Below are 17,401 nucleotides of genomic sequence, written 5' to 3'. Positions count from 1 at the left end.
TCTAGCAAGCATTTGAGGTTTGCTTAGAGATGGGGTCGGAGGAATAATATGGTCTTTTCCGGTTTCATAGGCTTTAAGGACTCCATTGAGGTGAAAGTTAGGGCAGTTTTGCAAGAGATCAGGATAATTGACAAGTCTGACTTGAGTCAGACCATGATTGATCGAGACTCTCTCAATGTCACCATGTGTGGATGGATCACATGAGAAGATGAGACTCAGGATCGGCTTACGGGATTCCTAGTGCATTTCATCCACGTTAGGAGATTTGCAAATGAGGAGGCAGATCACCTTGCTCGGTTAGGCATTAATAAAGTCAGTTTGGAGATACTTGATTTTCTGCCTTAAATTGTTGCTTTATGCTAGTCATTATAGCCTGTTGCTTCTCTCTTTGTTTTTTTCCATTCTTACAGGCATTCTTCTTTTCTAATGAATAATATACGAACCAATCCACAAAAAAAAACCCTAAAGAAAAGCACATGTTTGGTAACCATGAACAAGAAATTCACGGAATACAAGTGTGAGAAGTGAGGATAGAGGGCTAGCTAGAGTCAAATTTTAGAGGGTTGTGACTTAGGAGCATAAGATTAGACAGGGAAATATCGACAAAACATTCTTTCTTTAAAATAGATATTACATTTTCCCAATGTTCCTGCCCCTTCTCATGCTCCACCTCACTCATTAAGTCCCTCCAATCGCACCACCTCAAATCTCTCTCACCTATCCTCTGTCCCCTTCTAACACAAAGGGCAGGTTTGGCAACCATGAAAAAAAAATCATGGAATATTACCTTACCCAGTGTCTAGAGAGGGAGAGAATTGAGAGAGCATATTGACACCACCATGTTTTGATAATTGCACTAACACATCTTGTCTTTTATTATTGAAACAGATTACAGCTTGCCTACAATAAAAGAAGAAAAATATCCAATGCTGTGCACTGGAAGAGTTTGCTGTTTTGATAACAAAAGGCAAACTCTTATTTTGCTGTGCACTTGTGGAAATTTTTTGGTAGGTAAGCTGGGATTGAACCCCCTGCCTCCAGGTTGAAGAACGAAGCCTTGACCATTGAACTAGAGGCTCAATCCCTTAAAAAGAAACATGAGTGCAACACGAGGACTTCCCTGGAGATCACCCATCATAGTACCACCCCCAAGTATGCTTAACTTCAGAGTTCTAATGAGAACGAGAGCATTTGTGCTGGTATGATTGCACCCTAAATTAAACTGGCATTGTATATAAGAGTTAATATATCAGCTTCCAAACCATAGAGGACTTTTGACTCAATTATTTACAATTTACATGTCATATTGACCATCCAGAGGAAGACATCTAGTATTAACGTTTTCAAACTTAAATTAGTTTTTGAGTTTAATGTAATAGAATTATCAAATGTACATAAAAATACATAAAAGAAAGCAACAATAAGAGTAAATATCCAATGCACAGAACTGGTAATCCAGAAGCCCATATGTAAAATTGTATGCAAATCAAAATAATAAATAAAATATAACAAAGCGCAGAAGGGTACCTATCTTAATGTGTTTTCGAAACAATTAATGTGTTTTCTAAACAAGGTTGAGTTCAATTTTCCCTACAATGTATTTTTCAAAGAAATTTGAATTTCTAAAGAGATTTACAAACAATATATGAGAAATTAATGAATTATTGATCAAATTTGGGTTTATTTCAGAAACTTCATATGTAATTAAAGAAATTCATTAAAAAAAAAATGTATTATTGAATGATAAATAATTTTATTCAAAACAAAGGAGAAGCAACTGAACTACAGTCAATACAAGAAAAGGCGTGGTTTTAAATTTCCACCGAAACCGACATGAGTTGTTTCCATTTATATCCCGACCAAAACCAAAATCACCGGAATGCATAAGCCAAAATCGTGAGTGTAACAGTCATATACTATATTAGTATGTATTATATAATTATAATTATACGAAGTGAATGCAAAATGTGGTGCATGCATTATTTGTAAATATTTATATGAATTACATGTGAAATTTGGCAGATACTAAATTATTTGGCGTGCGCAACAGTGCATGTCATTAGGTGTTTGATGTTTTTAAACCATTAGGATGGTTGTCTTGCTTATATGATGATTTTTACTTTTATTTTTGAATAAAAGTGTGGATATCAGCGCCCTTAAAGAGCTGTTAAATGGTTATTACTTTTCCCAAAATGCTCTCAACAGCCCATTAAAGAAGAAAAGACAGCTGGGTTTGTGCAAATATCAAAATACGGTTGTACTGATAACATTTCCCCATTAATAATGTGTACAAAAAATTTTGACTTCAAGATTTCCCAAAATTTCAAAGTGAGCCTATGTGGCTACTTCTTCATGCAACAGATGTTCTGCGAAATGTCTTTTGTTATGGATCCTAGCAAATCCCATTATATATGCAAATAACTTTCGAAGTTATTCAAAGAAACCTTATAAGGAAGTCTGGATTGGGAATGTGGTTCAAAAGGATCTTGAAATGGAATGTGGCGAGGGATTATTGAGATTACTTAGAGGGACTGACTTATAATTTCCATCTTTAAGAGGACATTGTTATAAATAAAGAAGGTTTATGCCTGCTTAGAAAAAGTTCAACTCGAGACAGGCCAAGAAGGCACATGTCATGTCTCAACAAACCTGATCCCTGATCTGCCTTTGGAAATTATTTTTTATAGAGAAGGGCCCACGCAAATACAGAGTAGAGTTTCCACTTCCTTGCATTCTATCATTTTTCAAGTTGAAGTTTGTTTAGACAAGATGTGGATTGTAGGATATGATGGATGCCCATTTTGTTGGTTCATGACCCATAAGCTGGAGAGAAAAAAACCTGCACACACACACACAGGCGAAGACGATGGGACCCTAAAAAGACACACAATGCCATTTTGTAGGACAGAGATATGGTCCGCGTATGATAAGGCAGGTCTCTGTGCCCCTGGATGGGACCATTCATCTCAGGCTGGCTCAAGCTTAACTTTGATGGTTTCAGCATTGGAAATCCCGGTCTAGCAAGCATTTGAGGTTTGCTTAGAGATGGGGTCGGAGGAATAATATGGTCTTTTCCGGTTTCATAGGCTTTAAGGACTCCATTGAGGTGAAAGTTAGGGCAGTTTTGCAAGAGATCAGGATAATTGACAAGTCTGACTTGAGTCAGACCATGATTGATCGAGACTCTCTCAATGTCACCATGTGTGGATGGATCACATGAGAAGATGAGACTCAGGATCGGCTTACGGGATTCCTAGTGCATTTCATCCACGTTAGGAGATTTGCAAATGAGGAGGCAGATCACCTTGCTCGGTTAGGCATTAATAAAGTCAGTTTGGAGATACTTGATTTTCTGCCTTAAATTGTTGCTTTATGCTAGTCATTATAGCCTGTTGCTTCTCTCTTTGTTTTTTTCCATTCTTACAGGCATTCTTCTTTTCTAATGAATAATATACGAACCAATCCAAAAAAAAAAACCCTAAAGAAAAGCACATGTTTGGTAACCATGAACAAGAAATTCACGGAATACAAGTGTGAGAAGTGAGGATAGAGGGCTAGCTAGAGTCAAATTTTAGAGGGTTGTGACTTAGGAGCATAAGATTAGACAGGGAAATATCGACAAAACATTCTTTCTTTAAAATAGATATTACATTTTCCCAATGTTCCTGCCCCTTCTCATGCTCCACCTCACTCATTAAGTCCCTCCAATCGCACCACCTCAAATCTCTCTCACCTATCCTCTGTCCCCTTCTAACACAAAGGGCAGGTTTGGCAACCATGAAAAAAAAATCATGGAATATTACCTTACCCAGTGTCTAGAGAGGGAGAGAATTGAGAGAGCATATTGACACCACCATGTTTTGATAATTGCACTAACACATCTTGTCTTTTATTATTGAAACAGATTACAGCTTGCCTACAATAAAAGAAGAAAAATATCCAATGCTGTGCACTGGAAGAGTTTGCTGTTTTGATAACAAAAGGCAAACTCTTATTTTGCTGTGCACTTGTGGAAATTTTTTGGTAGGTAAGCTGGGATTGAACCCCCTGCCTCCAGGTTGAAGAACGAAGCCTTGACCATTGAACTAGAGGCTCAATCCCTTAAAAAGAAACATGAGTGCAACACGAGGACTTCCCTGGAGATCACCCATCATAGTACCACCCCCAAGTATGCTTAACTTCAGAGTTCTAATGAGAACGAGAGCATTTGTGCTGGTATGATTGCACCCTAAATTAAACTGGCATTGTATATAAGAGTTAATATATCAGCTTCCAAACCATAGAGGACTTTTGACTCAATTATTTACAATTTACATGTCATATTGACCATCCAGAGGAAGACATCTAGTATTAACGTTTTCAAACTTAAATTAGTTTTTGAGTTTAATGTAATAGAATTATCAAATGTACATAAAAATACATAAAAGAAAGCAACAATAAGAGTAAATATCCAATGCACAGAACTGGTAATCCAGAAGCCCATATGTAAAATTGTATGCAAATCAAAATAATAAATAAAATATAACAAAGCGCAGAAGGGTACCTATCTTAATGTGTTTTCGAAACAATTAATGTGTTTTCTAAACAAGGTTGAGTTCAATTTTCCCTACAATGTATTTTTCAAAGAAATTTGAATTTCTAAAGAGATTTACAAACAATATATGAGAAATTAATGAATTATTGATCAAATTTGGGTTTATTTCAGAAACTTCATATGTAATTAAAGAAATTCATTAAAAAAAAAATGTATTATTGAATGATAAATAATTTTATTCAAAACAAAGGAGAAGCAACTGAACTACAGTCAATACAAGAAAAGGCGTGGTTTTAAATTTCCACCGAAACCGACATGAGTTGTTTCCATTTATATCCCGACCAAAACCAAAATCACCGGAATGCATAAGCCAAAATCGTGAGTGTAACAGTCATATACTATATTAGTATGTATTATATAATTATAATTATACGAAGTGAATGCAAAATGTGGTGCATGCATTATTTGTAAATATTTATATGAATTACATGTGAAATTTGGCAGATACTAAATTATTTGGCGTGCGCAACAGTGCATGTCATTAGGTGTTTGATGTTTTTAAACCATTAGGATGGTTGTCTTGCTTATATGATGATTTTTACTTTTATTTTTGAATAAAAGTGTGGATATCAGCGCCCTTAAAGAGCTGTTAAATGGTTATTACTTTTCCCAAAATGCTCTCAACAGCCCATTAAAGAAGAAAAGACAGCTGGGTTTGTGCAAATATCAAAATACGGTTGTACTGATAACATTTCCCCATTAATAATGTGTACAAAAAATTTTGACTTCAAGATTTCCCAAAATTTCAAAGTGAGCCTATGTGGCTACTTCTTCATGCAACAGATGTTCTGCGAAATGTCTTTTGTTATGGATCCTAGCAAATCCCATTATATATGCAAATAACTTTCGAAGTTATTCAAAGAAACCTTATAAGGAAGTCTGGATTGGGAATGTGGTTCAAAAGGATCTTGAAATGGAATGTGGCGAGGGATTATTGAGATTACTTAGAGGGACTGACTTATAATTTCCATCTTTAAGAGGACATTGTTATAAATAAAGAAGGTTTATGCCTGCTTAGAAAAAGTTCAACTCGAGACAGGCCAAGAAGGCACATGTCATGTCTCAACAAACCTGATCCCTGATCTGCCTTTGGAAATTATTTTTTATAGAGAAGGGCCCACGCAAATACAGAGTAGAGTTTCCACTTCCTTGCATTCTATCATTTTTCAAGTTGAAGTTTGTTTAGACAAGATGTGGATTGTAGGATATGATGGATGCCCATTTTGTTGGTTCATGACCCATAAGCTGGAGAGAAAAAAACCTGCACACACACACACAGGCGAAGACGATGGGACCCTAAAAAGACACACAATGCCATTTTGTAGGACAGAGATATGGTCCGCGTATGATAAGGCAGGTCTCTGTGCCCCTGGATGGGACCATTCATCTCAGGCTGGCTCAAGCTTAACTTTGATGGTTTCAGCATTGGAAATCCCGGTCTAGCAAGCATTTGAGGTTTGCTTAGAGATGGGGTCGGAGGAATAATATGGTCTTTTCCGGTTTCATAGGCTTTAAGGACTCCATTGAGGTGAAAGTTAGGGCAGTTTTGCAAGAGATCAGGATAATTGACAAGTCTGACTTGAGTCAGACCATGATTGATCGAGACTCTCTCAATGTCACCATGTGTGGATGGATCACATGAGAAGATGAGACTCAGGATCGGCTTACGGGATTCCTAGTGCATTTCATCCACGTTAGGAGATTTGCAAATGAGGAGGCAGATCACCTTGCTCGGTTAGGCATTAATAAAGTCAGTTTGGAGATACTTGATTTTCTGCCTTAAATTGTTGCTTTATGCTAGTCATTATAGCCTGTTGCTTCTCTCTTTGTTTTTTTCCATTCTTACAGGCATTCTTCTTTTCTAATGAATAATATACGAACCAATCCAAAAAAAAAAACCCTAAAGAAAAGCACATGTTTGGTAACCATGAACAAGAAATTCACGGAATACAAGTGTGAGAAGTGAGGATAGAGGGCTAGCTAGAGTCAAATTTTAGAGGGTTGTGACTTAGGAGCATAAGATTAGACAGGGAAATATCGACAAAACATTCTTTCTTTAAAATAGATATTACATTTTCCCAATGTTCCTGCCCCTTCTCATGCTCCACCTCACTCATTAAGTCCCTCCAATCGCACCACCTCAAATCTCTCTCACCTATCCTCTGTCCCCTTCTAACACAAAGGGCAGGTTTGGCAACCATGAAAAAAAAATCATGGAATATTACCTTACCCAGTGTCTAGAGAGGGAGAGAATTGAGAGAGCATATTGACACCACCATGTTTTGATAATTGCACTAACACATCTTGTCTTTTATTATTGAAACAGATTACAGCTTGCCTACAATAAAAGAAGAAAAATATCCAATGCTGTGCACTGGAAGAGTTTGCTGTTTTGATAACAAAAGGCAAACTCTTATTTTGCTGTGCACTTGTGGAAATTTTTTGGTAGGTAAGCTGGGATTGAACCCCCTGCCTCCAGGTTGAAGAACGAAGCCTTGACCATTGAACTAGAGGCTCAATCCCTTAAAAAGAAACATGAGTGCAACACGAGGACTTCCCTGGAGATCACCCATCATAGTACCACCCCCAAGTATGCTTAACTTCAGAGTTCTAATGAGAACGAGAGCATTTGTGCTGGTATGATTGCACCCTAAATTAAACTGGCATTGTATATAAGAGTTAATATATCAGCTTCCAAACCATAGAGGACTTTTGACTCAATTATTTACAATTTACATGTCATATTGACCATCCAGAGGAAGACATCTAGTATTAACGTTTTCAAACTTAAATTAGTTTTTGAGTTTAATGTAATAGAATTATCAAATGTACATAAAAATACATAAAAGAAAGCAACAATAAGAGTAAATATCCAATGCACAGAACTGGTAATCCAGAAGCCCATATGTAAAATTGTATGCAAATCAAAATAATAAATAAAATATAACAAAGCGCAGAAGGGTACCTATCTTAATGTGTTTTCGAAACAATTAATGTGTTTTCTAAACAAGGTTGAGTTCAATTTTCCCTACAATGTATTTTTCAAAGAAATTTGAATTTCTAAAGAGATTTACAAACAATATATGAGAAATTAATGAATTATTGATCAAATTTGGGTTTATTTCAGAAACTTCATATGTAATTAAAGAAATTCATTAAAAAAAAAATGTATTATTGAATGATAAATAATTTTATTCAAAACAAAGGAGAAGCAACTGAACTACAGTCAATACAAGAAAAGGCGTGGTTTTAAATTTCCACCGAAACCGACATGAGTTGTTTCCATTTATATCCCGACCAAAACCAAAATCACCGGAATGCATAAGCCAAAATCGTGAGTGTAACAGTCATATACTATATTAGTATGTATTATATAATTATAATTATACGAAGTGAATGCAAAATGTGGTGCATGCATTATTTGTAAATATTTATATGAATTACATGTGAAATTTGGCAGATACTAAATTATTTGGCGTGCGCAACAGTGCATGTCATTAGGTGTTTGATGTTTTTAAACCATTAGGATGGTTGTCTTGCTTATATGATGATTTTTACTTTTATTTTTGAATAAAAGTGTGGATATCAGCGCCCTTAAAGAGCTGTTAAATGGTTATTACTTTTCCCAAAATGCTCTCAACAGCCCATTAAAGAAGAAAAGACAGCTGGGTTTGTGCAAATATCAAAATACGGTTGTACTGATAACATTTCCCCATTAATAATGTGTACAAAAAATTTTGACTTCAAGATTTCCCAAAATTTCAAAGTGAGCCTATGTGGCTACTTCTTCATGCAACAGATGTTCTGCGAAATGTCTTTTGTTATGGATCCTAGCAAATCCCATTATATATGCAAATAACTTTCGAAGTTATTCAAAGAAACCTTATAAGGAAGTCTGGATTGGGAATGTGGTTCAAAAGGATCTTGAAATGGAATGTGGCGAGGGATTATTGAGATTACTTAGAGGGACTGACTTATAATTTCCATCTTTAAGAGGACATTGTTATAAATAAAGAAGGTTTATGCCTGCTTAGAAAAAGTTCAACTCGAGACAGGCCAAGAAGGCACATGTCATGTCTCAACAAACCTGATCCCTGATCTGCCTTTGGAAATTATTTTTTATAGAGAAGGGCCCACGCAAATACAGAGTAGAGTTTCCACTTCCTTGCATTCTATCATTTTTCAAGTTGAAGTTTGTTTAGACAAGATGTGGATTGTAGGATATGATGGATGCCCATTTTGTTGGTTCATGACCCATAAGCTGGAGAGAAAAAAACCTGCACACACACACACAGGCGAAGACGATGGGACCCTAAAAAGACACACAATGCCATTTTGTAGGACAGAGATATGGTCCGCGTATGATAAGGCAGGTCTCTGTGCCCCTGGATGGGACCATTCATCTCAGGCTGGCTCAAGCTTAACTTTGATGGTTTCAGCATTGGAAATCCCGGTCTAGCAAGCATTTGAGGTTTGCTTAGAGATGGGGTCGGAGGAATAATATGGTCTTTTCCGGTTTCATAGGCTTTAAGGACTCCATTGAGGTGAAAGTTAGGGCAGTTTTGCAAGAGATCAGGATAATTGACAAGTCTGACTTGAGTCAGACCATGATTGATCGAGACTCTCTCAATGTCACCATGTGTGGATGGATCACATGAGAAGATGAGACTCAGGATCGGCTTACGGGATTCCTAGTGCATTTCATCCACGTTAGGAGATTTGCAAATGAGGAGGCAGATCACCTTGCTCGGTTAGGCATTAATAAAGTCAGTTTGGAGATACTTGATTTTCTGCCTTAAATTGTTGCTTTATGCTAGTCATTATAGCCTGTTGCTTCTCTCTTTGTTTTTTTCCATTCTTACAGGCATTCTTCTTTTCTAATGAATAATATACGAACCAATCCAAAAAAAAAAACCCTAAAGAAAAGCACATGTTTGGTAACCATGAACAAGAAATTCACGGAATACAAGTGTGAGAAGTGAGGATAGAGGGCTAGCTAGAGTCAAATTTTAGAGGGTTGTGACTTAGGAGCATAAGATTAGACAGGGAAATATCGACAAAACATTCTTTCTTTAAAATAGATATTACATTTTCCCAATGTTCCTGCCCCTTCTCATGCTCCACCTCACTCATTAAGTCCCTCCAATCGCACCACCTCAAATCTCTCTCACCTATCCTCTGTCCCCTTCTAACACAAAGGGCAGGTTTGGCAACCATGAAAAAAAAATCATGGAATATTACCTTACCCAGTGTCTAGAGAGGGAGAGAATTGAGAGAGCATATTGACACCACCATGTTTTGATAATTGCACTAACACATCTTGTCTTTTATTATTGAAACAGATTACAGCCTTGTCTTTTATTATTGAAACAGATTACAGCTTGCCTACAATAAAAGAAGAAAAATATCCAATGCTGTGCACTGGAAGAGTTTGCTGTTTTGATAACAAAAGGCAAACTCTTATTTTGCTGTGCACTTGTGGAAATTTTTTGGTAGGTAAGCTGGGATTGAACCCCCTGCCTCCAGGTTGAAGAACGAAGCCTTGACCATTGAACTAGAGGCTCAATCCCTTAAAAAGAAACATGAGTGCAACACGAGGACTTCCCTGGAGATCACCCATCATAGTACCACCCCCAAGTATGCTTAACTTCAGAGTTCTAATGAGAACGAGAGCATTTGTGCTGGTATGATTGCACCCTAAATTAAACTGGCATTGTATATAAGAGTTAATATATCAGCTTCCAAACCATAGAGGACTTTTGACTCAATTATTTACAATTTACATGTCATATTGACCATCCAGAGGAAGACATCTAGTATTAACGTTTTCAAACTTAAATTAGTTTTTGAGTTTAATGTAATAGAATTATCAAATGTACATAAAAATACATAAAAGAAAGCAACAATAAGAGTAAATATCCAATGCACAGAACTGGTAATCCAGAAGCCCATATGTAAAATTGTATGCAAATCAAAATAATAAATAAAATATAACAAAGCGCAGAAGGGTACCTATCTTAATGTGTTTTCGAAACAATTAATGTGTTTTCTAAACAAGGTTGAGTTCAATTTTCCCTACAATGTATTTTTCAAAGAAATTTGAATTTCTAAAGAGATTTACAAACAATATATGAGAAATTAATGAATTATTGATCAAATTTGGGTTTATTTCAGAAACTTCATATGTAATTAAAGAAATTCATTAAAAAAAAAATGTATTATTGAATGATAAATAATTTTATTCAAAACAAAGGAGAAGCAACTGAACTACAGTCAATACAAGAAAAGGCGTGGTTTTAAATTTCCACCGAAACCGACATGAGTTGTTTCCATTTATATCCCGACCAAAACCAAAATCACCGGAATGCATAAGCCAAAATCGTGAGTGTAACAGTCATATACTATATTAGTATGTATTATATAATTATAATTATACGAAGTGAATGCAAAATGTGGTGCATGCATTATTTGTAAATATTTATATGAATTACATGTGAAATTTGGCAGATACTAAATTATTTGGCGTGCGCAACAGTGCATGTCATTAGGTGTTTGATGTTTTTAAACCATTAGGATGGTTGTCTTGCTTATATGATGATTTTTACTTTTATTTTTGAATAAAAGTGTGGATATCAGCGCCCTTAAAGAGCTGTTAAATGGTTATTACTTTTCCCAAAATGCTCTCAACAGCCCATTAAAGAAGAAAAGACAGCTGGGTTTGTGCAAATATCAAAATACGGTTGTACTGATAACATTTCCCCATTAATAATGTGTACAAAAAATTTTGACTTCAAGATTTCCCAAAATTTCAAAGTGAGCCTATGTGGCTACTTCTTCATGCAACAGATGTTCTGCGAAATGTCTTTTGTTATGGATCCTAGCAAATCCCATTATATATGCAAATAACTTTCGAAGTTATTCAAAGAAACCTTATAAGGAAGTCTGGATTGGGAATGTGGTTCAAAAGGATCTTGAAATGGAATGTGGCGAGGGATTATTGAGATTACTTAGAGGGACTGACTTATAATTTCCATCTTTAAGAGGACATTGTTATAAATAAAGAAGGTTTATGCCTGCTTAGAAAAAGTTCAACTCGAGACAGGCCAAGAAGGCACATGTCATGTCTCAACAAACCTGATCCCTGATCTGCCTTTGGAAATTATTTTTTATAGAGAAGGGCCCACGCAAATACAGAGTAGAGTTTCCACTTCCTTGCATTCTATCATTTTTCAAGTTGAAGTTTGTTTAGACAAGATGTGGATTGTAGGATATGATGGATGCCCATTTTGTTGGTTCATGACCCATAAGCTGGAGAGAAAAAAACCTGCACACACACACACAGGCGAAGACGATGGGACCCTAAAAAGACACACAATGCCATTTTGTAGGACAGAGATATGGTCCGCGTATGATAAGGCAGGTCTCTGTGCCCCTGGATGGGACCATTCATCTCAGGCTGGCTCAAGCTTAACTTTGATGGTTTCAGCATTGGAAATCCCGGTCTAGCAAGCATTTGAGGTTTGCTTAGAGATGGGGTCGGAGGAATAATATGGTCTTTTCCGGTTTCATAGGCTTTAAGGACTCCATTGAGGTGAAAGTTAGGGCAGTTTTGCAAGAGATCAGGATAATTGACAAGTCTGACTTGAGTCAGACCATGATTGATCGAGACTCTCTCAATGTCACCATGTGTGGATGGATCACATGAGAAGATGAGACTCAGGATCGGCTTACGGGATTCCTAGTGCATTTCATCCACGTTAGGAGATTTGCAAATGAGGAGGCAGATCACCTTGCTCGGTTAGGCATTAATAAAGTCAGTTTGGAGATACTTGATTTTCTGCCTTAAATTGTTGCTTTATGCTAGTCATTATAGCCTGTTGCTTCTCTCTTTGTTTTTTTCCATTCTTACAGGCATTCTTCTTTTCTAATGAATAATATACGAACCAATCCAAAAAAAAAAACCCTAAAGAAAAGCACATGTTTGGTAACCATGAACAAGAAATTCACGGAATACAAGTGTGAGAAGTGAGGATAGAGGGCTAGCTAGAGTCAAATTTTAGAGGGTTGTGACTTAGGAGCATAAGATTAGACAGGGAAATATCGACAAAACATTCTTTCTTTAAAATAGATATTACATTTTCCCAATGTTCCTGCCCCTTCTCATGCTCCACCTCACTCATTAAGTCCCTCCAATCGCACCACCTCAAATCTCTCTCACCTATCCTCTGTCCCCTTCTAACACAAAGGGCAGGTTTGGCAACCATGAAAAAAAAATCATGGAATATTACCTTACCCAGTGTCTAGAGAGGGAGAGAATTGAGAGAGCATATTGACACCACCATGTTTTGATAATTGCACTAACACATCTTGTCTTTTATTATTGAAACAGATTACAGCTTGCCTACAATAAAAGAAGAAAAATATCCAATGCTGTGCACTGGAAGAGTTTGCTGTTTTGATAACAAAAGGCAAACTCTTATTTTGCTGTGCACTTGTGGAAATTTTTTGGTAGGTAAGCTGGGATTGAACCCCCTGCCTCCAGGTTGAAGAACGAAGCCTTGACCATTGAACTAGAGGCTCAATCCCTTAAAAAGAAACATGAGTGCAACACGAGGACTTCCCTGGAGATCACCCATCATAGTACCACCCCCAAGTATGCTTAACTTCAGAGTTCTAATGAGAACGAGAGCATTTGTGCTGGTATGATTGCACCCTAAATTAAACTGGCATTGTATATAAGAGTTAATATATCAGCTTCCAAACCATAGAGGACTTTTGACTCAATTATTTACAATTTACATGTCATATTGACCATCCAGAGGAAGACATCTAGTATTAACGTTTTCAAACTTAAATTAGTTTTTGAGTTTAATGTAATAGAATTATCAAATGTACATAAAAATACATAAAAGAAAGCAACAATAAGAGTAAATATCCAATGCACAGAACTGGTAATCCAGAAGCCCATATGTAAAATTGTATGCAAATCAAAATAATAAATAAAATATAACAAAGCGCAGAAGGGTACCTATCTTAATGTGTTTTCGAAACAATTAATGTGTTTTCTAAACAAGGTTGAGTTCAATTTTCCCTACAATGTATTTTTCAAAGAAATTTGAATTTCTAAAGAGATTTACAAACAATATATGAGAAATTAATGAATTATTGATCAAATTTGGGTTTATTTCAGAAACTTCATATGTAATTAAAGAAATTCATTAAAAAAAAAATGTATTATTGAATGATAAATAATTTTATTCAAAACAAAGGAGAAGCAACTGAACTACAGTCAATACAAGAAAAGGCGTGGTTTTAAATTTCCACCGAAACCGACATGAGTTGTTTCCATTTATATCCCGACCAAAACCAAAATCACCGGAATGCATAAGCCAAAATCGTGAGTGTAACAGTCATATACTATATTAGTATGTATTATATAATTATAATTATACGAAGTGAATGCAAAATGTGGTGCATGCATTATTTGTAAATATTTATATGAATTACATGTGAAATTTGGCAGATACTAAATTATTTGGCGTGCGCAACAGTGCATGTCATTAGGTGTTTGATGTTTTTAAACCATTAGGATGGTTGTCTTGCTTATATGATGATTTTTACTTTTATTTTTGAATAAAAGTGTGGATATCAGCGCCCTTAAAGAGCTGTTAAATGGTTATTACTTTTCCCAAAATGCTCTCAACAGCCCATTAAAGAAGAAAAGACAGCTGGGTTTGTGCAAATATCAAAATACGGTTGTACTGATAACATTTCCCCATTAATAATGTGTACAAAAAATTTTGACTTCAAGATTTCCCAAAATTTCAAAGTGAGCCTATGTGGCTACTTCTTCATGCAACAGATGTTCTGCGAAATGTCTTTTGTTATGGATCCTAGCAAATCCCATTATATATGCAAATAACTTTCGAAGTTATTCAAAGAAACCTTATAAGGAAGTCTGGATTGGGAATGTGGTTCAAAAGGATCTTGAAATGGAATGTGGCGAGGGATTATTGAGATTACTTAGAGGGACTGACTTATAATTTCCATCTTTAAGAGGACATTGTTATAAATAAAGAAGGTTTATGCCTGCTTAGAAAAAGTTCAACTCGAGACAGGCCAAGAAGGCACATGTCATGTCTCAACAAACCTGATCCCTGATCTGCCTTTGGAAATTATTTTTTATAGAGAAGGGCCCACGCAAATACAGAGTAGAGTTTCCACTTCCTTGCATTCTATCATTTTTCAAGTTGAAGTTTGTTTAGACAAGATGTGGATTGTAGGATATGATGGATGCCCATTTTGTTGGTTCATGACCCATAAGCTGGAGAGAAAAAAACCTGCACACACACACACAGGCGAAGACGATGGGACCCTAAAAAGACACACAATGCCATTTTGTAGGACAGAGATATGGTCCGCGTATGATAAGGCAGGTCTCTGTGCCCCTGGATGGGACCATTCATCTCAGGCTGGCTCAAGCTTAACTTTGATGGTTTCAGCATTGGAAATCCCGGTCTAGCAAGCATTTGAGGTTTGCTTAGAGATGGGGTCGGAGGAATAATATGGTCTTTTCCGGTTTCATAGGCTTTAAGGACTCCATTGAGGTGAAAGTTAGGGCAGTTTTGCAAGAGATCAGGATAATTGACAAGTCTGACTTGAGTCAGACCATGATTGATCGAGACTCTCTCAATGTCACCATGTGTGGATGGATCACATGAGAAGATGAGACTCAGGATCGGCTTACGGGATTCCTAGTGCATTTCATCCACGTTAGGAGATTTGCAAATGAGGAGGCAGATCACCTTGCTCGGTTAGGCATTAATAAAGTCAGTTTGGAGATACTTGATTTTCTGCCTTAAATTGTTGCTTTATGCTAGTCATTATAGCCTGTTGCTTCTCTCTTTGTTTTTTTCCATTCTTACAGGCATTCTTCTTTTCTAATGAATAATATACGAACCAATCCAAAAAAAAAAACCCTAAAGAAAAGCACATGTTTGGTAACCATGAACAAGAAATTCACGGAATACAAGTGTGAGAAGTGAGGATAGAGGGCTAGCTAGAGTCAAATTTTAGAGGGTTGTGACTTAGGAGCATAAGATTAGACAGGGAAATATCGACAAAACATTCTTTCTTTAAAATAGATATTACATTTTCCCAATGTTCCTGCCCCTTCTCATGCTCCACCTCACTCATTAAGTCCCTCCAATCGCACCACCTCAAATCTCTCTCACCTATCCTCTGTCCCCTTCTAACACAAAGGGCAGGTTTGGCAACCATGAAAAAAAAATCATGGAATATTACCTTACCCAGTGTCTAGAGAGGGAGAGAATTGAGAGAGCATATTGACACCACCATGTTTTGATAATTGCACTAACACATCTTGTCTTTTATTATTGAAACAGATTACAGCTTGCCTACAATAAAAGAAGAAAAATATCCAATGCTGTGCACTGGAAGAGTTTGCTGTTTTGATAACAAAAGGCAAACTCTTATTTTGCTGTGCACTTGTGGAAATTTTTTGGTAGGTAAGCTGGGATTGAACCCCCTGCCTCCAGGTTGAAGAACGAAGCCTTGACCATTGAACTAGAGGCTCAATCCCTTAAAAAGAAACATGAGTGCAACACGAGGACTTCCCTGGAGATCACCCATCATAGTACCACCCCCAAGTATGCTTAACTTCAGAGTTCTAATGAGAACGAGAGCATTTGTGCTGGTATGATTGCACCCTAAATTAAACTGGCATTGTATATAAGAGTTAATATATCAGCTTCCAAACCATAGAGGACTTTTGACTCAATTATTTACAATTTACATGTCATATTGACCATCCAGAGGAAGACATCTAGTATTAACGTTTTCAAACTTAAATTAGTTTTTGAGTTTAATGTAATAGAATTATCAAATGTACATAAAAATACATAAAAGAAAGCAACAATAAGAGTAAATATCCAATGCACAGAACTGGTAATCCAGAAGCCCATATGTAAAATTGTATGCAAATCAAAATAATAAATAAAATATAACAAAGCGCAGAAGGGTACCTATCTTAATGTGTTTTCGAAACAATTAATGTGTTTTCTAAACAAGGTTGAGTTCAATTTTCCCTACAATGTATTTTTCAAAGAAATTTGAATTTCTAAAGAGATTTACAAACAATATATGAGAAATTAATGAATTATTGATCAAATTTGGGTTTATTTCAGAAACTTCATATGTAATTAAAGAAATTCATTAAAAAAAAAATGTATTATTGAATGATAAATAATTTTATTCAAAACAAAGGAGAAGCAACTGAACTACAGTCAATACAAGAAAAGGCGTGGTTTTAAATTTCCACCGAAACCGACATGAGTTGTTTCCATTTATATCCCGACCAAAACCAAAATCACCGGAATGCATAAGCCAAAATCGTGAGTGTAACAGTCATATACTATATTAGTATGTATTATATAATTATAATTATACGAAGTGAATGCAAAATGTGGTGCATGCATTATTTGTAAATATTTATATGAATTACATGTGAAATTTGGCAGATACTAAATTATTTGGCGTGCGCAACAGTGCATGTCATTAGGTGTTTGATGTTTTTAAACCATTAGGATGGTTGTCTTGCTTATATGATGATTTTTACTTTTATTTTTGAAATATGACAATTGTATTCATACCATGAGAATTACTTTGGGCACCGGGGTCCCCACTTGATTTTACATAGTATGATAGGTCAGAGTGAACCCTAAACCAAAAGAACAAAACGAGAAATACCCACTGAACCCCTCTTAGCTATAGATACTAGAGATTAAC

The 17,401-nt window shown here is 36.1% G+C and overlaps 6 pseudogenes; all 6 read right to left on the bottom strand.

The window, feature by feature from the left end:
* Positions 1-1,098: 1,098 nt before the first annotated feature.
* LOC143885688 (5S ribosomal RNA) lies at positions 1,099-1,213 on the bottom strand (annotated as a pseudogene).
* A 2,901-nt stretch (positions 1,214-4,114) lies between these two features.
* Positions 4,115-4,229, bottom strand: LOC143885676 (5S ribosomal RNA; annotated as a pseudogene).
* A 2,901-nt stretch (positions 4,230-7,130) lies between these two features.
* On the bottom strand, positions 7,131-7,245 carry LOC143885664 (5S ribosomal RNA; annotated as a pseudogene).
* A 2,932-nt stretch (positions 7,246-10,177) lies between these two features.
* On the bottom strand, positions 10,178-10,292 carry LOC143885653 (5S ribosomal RNA; annotated as a pseudogene).
* A 2,901-nt stretch (positions 10,293-13,193) lies between these two features.
* LOC143885641 (5S ribosomal RNA) lies at positions 13,194-13,308 on the bottom strand (annotated as a pseudogene).
* Positions 13,309-16,209: 2,901 nt separating this feature from the next.
* Positions 16,210-16,324, bottom strand: LOC143885632 (5S ribosomal RNA; annotated as a pseudogene).
* Positions 16,325-17,401: the final 1,077 nt, after the last annotated feature.

Source organism: Tasmannia lanceolata, unplaced genomic scaffold, assembly GCF_043159265.1.
Source record: "Tasmannia lanceolata isolate RefF3 unplaced genomic scaffold, GAP_Taslan_0.1 ptg000008l, whole genome shotgun sequence".
In the NCBI taxonomy this organism is placed as follows: Eukaryota; Viridiplantae; Streptophyta; class Magnoliopsida; order Canellales; family Winteraceae; genus Tasmannia; species Tasmannia lanceolata.
Note: the sequence above shows the minus strand (reverse complement) of the source record. Positions and strands in the feature narration are given on the sequence as shown.